Source organism: Myotis lucifugus, unplaced genomic scaffold, assembly GCF_000147115.1.
Source record: "Myotis lucifugus unplaced genomic scaffold, Myoluc2.0 scaffold_49, whole genome shotgun sequence".
Taxonomy (NCBI): Eukaryota; Metazoa; Chordata; class Mammalia; order Chiroptera; family Vespertilionidae; genus Myotis; species Myotis lucifugus.
The window spans coordinates 3,357,943-3,364,469 of NW_005871097.1; the positions used below are offsets into that span (position 1 = coordinate 3,357,943).

The 6,527-nt window shown below is 41.3% G+C and overlaps 1 pseudogene; it reads left to right on the forward strand.

Moving 5' to 3' along the window:
* The first annotated feature begins 5,543 nt into the window (after positions 1 to 5,543).
* LOC102441295 lies at positions 5,544 to 5,953 on the forward strand (annotated as a pseudogene).
* The last annotated feature ends 574 nt before the right edge of the window (positions 5,954 to 6,527 follow it).

The window sequence follows — 6,527 nt, forward strand, 5'->3', positions numbered from 1 at the left end:
CATTTTTTTGGTTGATTTTTCTTTGTTAAATGGCATTTAAATATATAAAATAAGTACCAAAAATATAAATCTTTGTTTTACTATGGTTGCAAATATCAAAAAATTTCTATATGTGACACGGCACCAGAGTTAAGTTAGGATTTTTCAAAATGCTGACACGCCGAGCTCAAAAGGTTCGCTATCACTGTCATAGGGAATAGAGTCAATAATATTGTAATAACTATGTATGATGCCAGATGGGTACTGGAAGTATCGGGGTAACACTTTTGTAAAGTATATAATTGTCTAACCACTATGCTGTACACCTGAAACCAATAAAAAATAACATTGAAAGCAAAGTGTAATTTTCAAATGTGGCCCTAACCGGTTTGGCTCAGTGGATAGAGCATCGGCCTGCGGACTGAAGGGTCCCAGGTTCGATTCCAGTCAAGGGCATATACCTTGGTTGCAGGCACATCCCCAGTAGGAGGTGTGCAGGAGGCAGCTGATCGATGTTTCTCTCTCATCGATGTTTCTAACTCTCTATCCCTCTCCCTTCCTCTCTGTAAAAAACCAATAAAATATATAAAAATAAAATGTGGTGGCTTAAAACAACAGAAATTTATTCTCTAATAGTCCTGGAGGCCAGAAGTCCAAAATCAATGTGTTATATGAGTGGGTTCCTTTCTCCTCACTTCTGGTGGCTACAGGCAATCCTTGGCATTGCTGGGCTTAAAGATACATCACTCCAATCTCTACCTGCAACTTCGTATGGCTTTCTCTGGGTCTCTCTGTATACATTTTCTGTCTTTTATAAGAACACCTGTCCTTGGATTTAGAGCCCTCCGTAATCCAGGATGATCTCATCTTGAGATCCTTCCTTTAATTACATCTCAAAGGCCCTTATTCCAAATAAGGTTGCATTCTGAAGGTCCAGGTAGACATATCTTTTGGGGGACTCCATGCAACCCACTACATAAGGCCTAATCTGTCTTTTTGGAGGAAGACCCTCCTTTAGCTCAGACTTTTAACTCGGGCTTATGAAATCCAGGACATTTGAGAAAGGGCTTCTTTTCAATCTACCATAGTCCCTGTCCAAACTTCTATTTTACAGGGCAGTGAAAAGCTAGAAACATTCCAGGGCAAGTGGAATGGGGAAACTGAAACATAAAAATTAAAACAAGGCCAAACAGTGTGGCAATTTGCAGCCAGCTTGTAAATAGCAAGCCATTATCTTCCCAGCCAAGGACGCTTGAGAGCAAATGGTTAAAAGCCTCCCTACCCAAGAATGCAGAAAAGGAGTGGGGGAGGGTAAAGGAAAAAAAGAGCACTTTTACTCCTTAAGAAGAGAAGCCAGCAGTCTCAAGGCTTGGCAAGATAAATTTGCCAGGTGCTTCTCATGAGTTCTGGGAAGGCCACAACAAAGTAAAAAGGGACCTTGAGAATTCATCTGTACCAAAATATTCAGCAGAGAAATTTTTGAAATTTATAGACAGAAGGGTATATAATGCCTCAAATCCCCACCCCACTTGCTCTTCAAATTAGTTGAGAGGCCATCTGCGCTTTATAAGCCAGATGTATAGGTTTGCTTGCCTTGCTTCTCTAATAAAAGTGCATGCTTTAATTGCTTTAATACAATCAGCTTCATCACAATGCAATAACTGGAGTTTTCTCATCTAAATTCATTTACATGAGAAAACAAGAATGCAGGTTGGGGATAGCCCTCTTCCTCCAACAAAGGGGGCTGTCCGGTGTCTGTGAGAGGTGCCTCTAATACCTATTTCCCTATGAAAGCAAGGGGTAAAGTCCACTTATTCCTTGCCAACCTCAGCTTCAGGGATCCTCACAGTGACTCCTAAGGTACATCATGGTCTGTCTTCAAGTATCCCTGTAGCCTCCCTGTCAGAGGAGGAGAAAGTCCCTTCCATCACTGTCCTTTACCCCTTGGTCTTCCCAGCAGGCCTGGCTATATAATTTTGGGACCCAGTGCAAAATGAAAATACAGGGCCCCTTGATTTAAAATGATGAAGAATCCCGAGAGAGGACCAGCAAAGCATTAAACCAAGCACAGCTCTGTGCAACTACAGGGTCACTCGCTCATGAAGCCACCCTGCTTCCCAGTCTCCAAGATGCCAGCTATCCCTCTGCGCTTGGCCAAATCCATCAAAATTCTCCCCTCCATTCCTTGTCCCTCTAGCAATGTGAACAAAAACAGAAGCTCTTACCTCCTTTTGGGGCCTGGAGACTAGAACTCGGAAAGCAGGGCCTGGCCGGCCGTAACGCAGGCGAGGAGAAGGTTGTCTTAGCAGTTAATCTTTTTGATGAGTCACAGCATAAAAACTGGATAAAATACGAACAGCAGACAAATTAACAAAAGGATGATTTAAAAGTAAACATCGCTAGGTGTTCTGGGAATGCTGGAAAACATTAGTGGGGGTCTAGCCGTTGAGAACAAAGAAAGAAACAATATAACAAAACAAAGAACGCGTTCCTACCAAGATATCACATTACTTTCTGTTCTCTGTGCAATTTAAACGACTTTTTTAAAGTTCTTAAATATTTGTCTGCCCTGGCCAGTGTGCCTCAGTTGGTTGGATTGTCCTCCATGCACTGAAGGGCAGCTGGTTCCATTCCTGTCAGGGCACATACCTAGGTTTTGGGTTCCATCCTTGGTCTGGGTGCATATAGGAGGCAGCCATATATTTTCTCTCTCACATTGATGTTTCTTACTCTCCCCCCCTTCTCTCCCCCTTCCTCTTTCTAAAGTCAATTTTAAAAAGTCCTTAAATGAGCTGTGGAATAGAAAAGTATCTGACCAAATTCTTCTGGATTATTTTTTAAAAACCGTCACAGAAGAAAATGTGTTGATATAACTCTTAAAAGTACCCACTCTAAAGAAAATTGACAAAGTTTTAATTTTTCCACCTAAGTAATTATTTCTACATTTAATATGTCATGTCAAGCTGTGTTTTGTTTCTGTTAGGCTACAGAATTGTATATTTCTGCTTTCAGTATAATAGCAGGTCTTTTCCCCACAAAATTTGCTATGAAGTTTTCAGAATTTCAAGCTTGTTGTTTGCAAAGTAAATAAAACAAGATATATATGATTTGAAAACATGTTTGAGTTAGTCTTTTAATATATTCAATCCTACAATTGTGCATAACTCACTTAAATAAAAGTAAACTTTTATCCCATGAAAATCATGAAAGTTTAAACATGTATATGAAAAATGCTTAATTTTACTGATTATCTCATGAGAAAAATGTACAAGTGATATATATATATATATATATATATATATATATATATATATATATATATGAAAAATGCCTGATTTTACTAATGATCTTAAAATGTGCTTTTTTTCTTTTTGTACACTTTTACCAACTTTTTTCCTATTTTCCAGCCCCCCCCCCCCCCCCCCCCGCCCAGCCCCAGAGAGTTTTGTACTGTTTCTATGGGTTTTACTTTTTCGTTTTAGATTCCACATATATGATCCCATGCAGTATTTGTCTCTCTCTCTGTCTGGCTTACTTCACTTAGTATAATGCTCTCAAGATCTAACCATGTTGTCAAATGACAGGATTTCCCTCTTTATTGGGCTGAATAATATTCCATTGTATATATTTACCGCATCTGCTTTACCCATTCATTCACTGGTGGAAATTTAGGTTGCTTCCAAACCTTGCCTATTGTGAATAATGCTGCAATGAATATGGAGGTACAGCTATCTCTTCGATATCCTGTTTCTATTTCCTTCGGATTAAATACCCAGAAGTGGGATTGCTATATCATGTGGTAGTTCTGTGTTTAACTTTTTGAGTCATCTCCATAGTGTTTTTCCATAGTGGCTGCACGAATTTACATTCCCACCAACAGTGCACACACTGTTCTCTCTTGTCTTTTTCACGAAAGCCATTTTTACAGGTGTGAAGTGATATCTCATTGTGGTTTTGATTTGCATTTCCATGATGACTAGTGATGTTGACCACCTTTTCATCTACCTCTTGGACATTTGTATGTCTTTTTAAAATGTACATTATGCCGGAACCGGTTTGGCTCGGTGGATAGAGCATCGGCCTGCGGACTGAAGGGTCCCAGGTTCGATTCCGGTCAAGGGCATGTACCTGGGTTGCGGGCACATCCCCAGTGGGAGATGTGCAGGAGGCAGCTGATCGATGTTTCTCTCTCATAGATGTTTCTGGCTCTCTATCTCTCTCCCTTCCTCTCTGTAAAAAATCAATAAAATATATTTTTAAAAAAAAATTTATCCAAACATTCATCACTTAATAATTGCCAGCTAAGAGATTCTAGATATAAATACAAGAAAGATATAGTCCCTGCCTTTGAGAATCTTAAGAGTCTACAAAAAGGGAAACAGGCATGTTAACAAGTGAATACTAAAGTTACGTAGGTACAAAATTAGAAATCTGTATATTGTTCTACAGATTCCAAAGAAGGAACTGTTCCAAATCTGCCCAATAGGCAGGATGGGCTTTCTTTTATTTTCTTCAATATGTTTTTATTGATTTTTAAATTTTTTTCGATATATTTTTATTTTTTATTTTTTAAAAAATATATTTTATTGATTTTTTACAGAGAGGAAGGGAGAGAGATAGAGAGTTAGAAACATCGATGAGAGAGAAACATCGATCAGCCGCCTCCTGCACATCTCCCTACTGGGGATGTGCCCGCAACCAAGGTACATGCCCTTGACCGGAATCGAACCTGGGACCCCTCAGTCCGCAGGCCGACTCTCTATCCACTGAGCCAAATCGGTTTTGGCATATTTTTATTTTTTTAAGAGAGAGGGAGAGAGAGATAGAAACAGCAATGATGAGAGAGAATCCTGGATCGGCTGCCTCCTGCGCGCCTCGCACTAGGGATCCAGCTCGCAACCCCTCACCCTGGAAAGGGAACGGTGACGACCTAGTTCATAGATCCATGCTCAACCACTGCGCCACGCCAGCTGGGCCAGGATGGGCTTTCTTAGGGACGTACACCCTTTTCTGTCTTGAAAGATGTTCAAAAATTAATGGTAAATTAGTGTGTGGGACTCAGAGTGGGTGACTGTATTCCAATTGAATCAGCAGAAGCAAAGACGTAGGGTAAGATATAGTAAGGTGTGTTCAGATAACTATAAAAAGCTCATTTGCCTGGTATTGAGGTAGAGGAAAGGAATAGAGTCAGATCATTGGAACAGGTAGTCGTATGTCAGAGCTGAGAACTCCAAACTTTATCTCATAGGGACTCATAAGATTCAGACTGGCTATTAAAGTCAATGACTACTGTGATAGATTGTTAGCAAAACGGTCGCCATTTTTCTCTTCTCCGCATCTATGCCTTGAGTAGTCCCCTCCCCCACTGACTCCGGGCTTGGCCGCGTGGCTTGCTTTGGAAAATGGAACCATTACAAATATGAAACTTGAAAAGTGTTTACACTTTGAAAAAATTTTGAGCCTCGCCCCTCACTCCGCTGCCCAGCCGTCTGGTCCCACCAACCCACGACCTGCCCACTCACTACTTACCGGCAAATCTGCCCAGCTCCGCTCTTGCGTGCGCCATGTCGGGTTCCTCCAACATCGTCACCGCTATGAAGAAACTGGTCCAGCCCTGGCCTTTGGGGCTCAACTCAACCTTTAGAGCGTCAGCCCACGCACCAAAAGGTTGAGTGTTCGATTCCGGACACATAGGTCGCAGGCTAGACCCCAGCCCCCAGGCGGGGAATGTGCAGGAGGGAGGCAACCAATGTCTTTCTCTCTCCCTCTCTCTCTCAAAATCAATGGAAAAAATATCCTCTGGTGAGGATTAACAGGAAAAAAAAAGTGGTTCAACAGCTCTGGCTGGAGCTAGGCAGCTCCAGATTTGAAACAATTTTGTCTACAAAATGCTCAAAACGACCCCCTGCCTACTGGAATATCTTCAGAAAGAACCAATCCCGTCAGACCCCAGAAAGTCTGCTCTTTTTTGTAGCAAAATGAATCTTTCAAGGCGTCTAAACCACTTCTCTTGAGCTGGTGCAGAGAGCTCAATTTGAAGCCTGTGCAAAAAGCTTACCCTCTAACATGTGCCATACTATAAAAACTTCTGCTTTTGTCAGTCCTTAACATCTACCTCTCTGAAATTTTCATGAATTTCTATTTCACAAGGATAATTATTTTATATACACTGGCAGCAGCATACAAATAAAATACTCAGTATTAAAAAAAAAAAAAGATGCCAAAACCGGTTTGGCTCAGTGGATAGAGCGTCGGCCTGTGGACTGAAAGGTCCCAGGTTCGATTCCGGTCAAGGGCATGTACCTGGGTTGCGGGCACATCCCCAGTAGGGGGTGTGCAGGAGACAGGTGATCGATGTTTCTCTCTCATCGATGTTTCTAACTCTCTATCCCTCTCCCTTCCTCTCTGTAAAAAATCAATAAAATATATTTAAAAAAAAAAAAAGAAAGAAAGGAAAAGTGTTTGCACTTTGGAGCTCTTCCTGGGAACCATGCAGCCATCACTATGTGATTGAGTCCAGGCTAGCCTGTTGGAAACACATGAGCAGT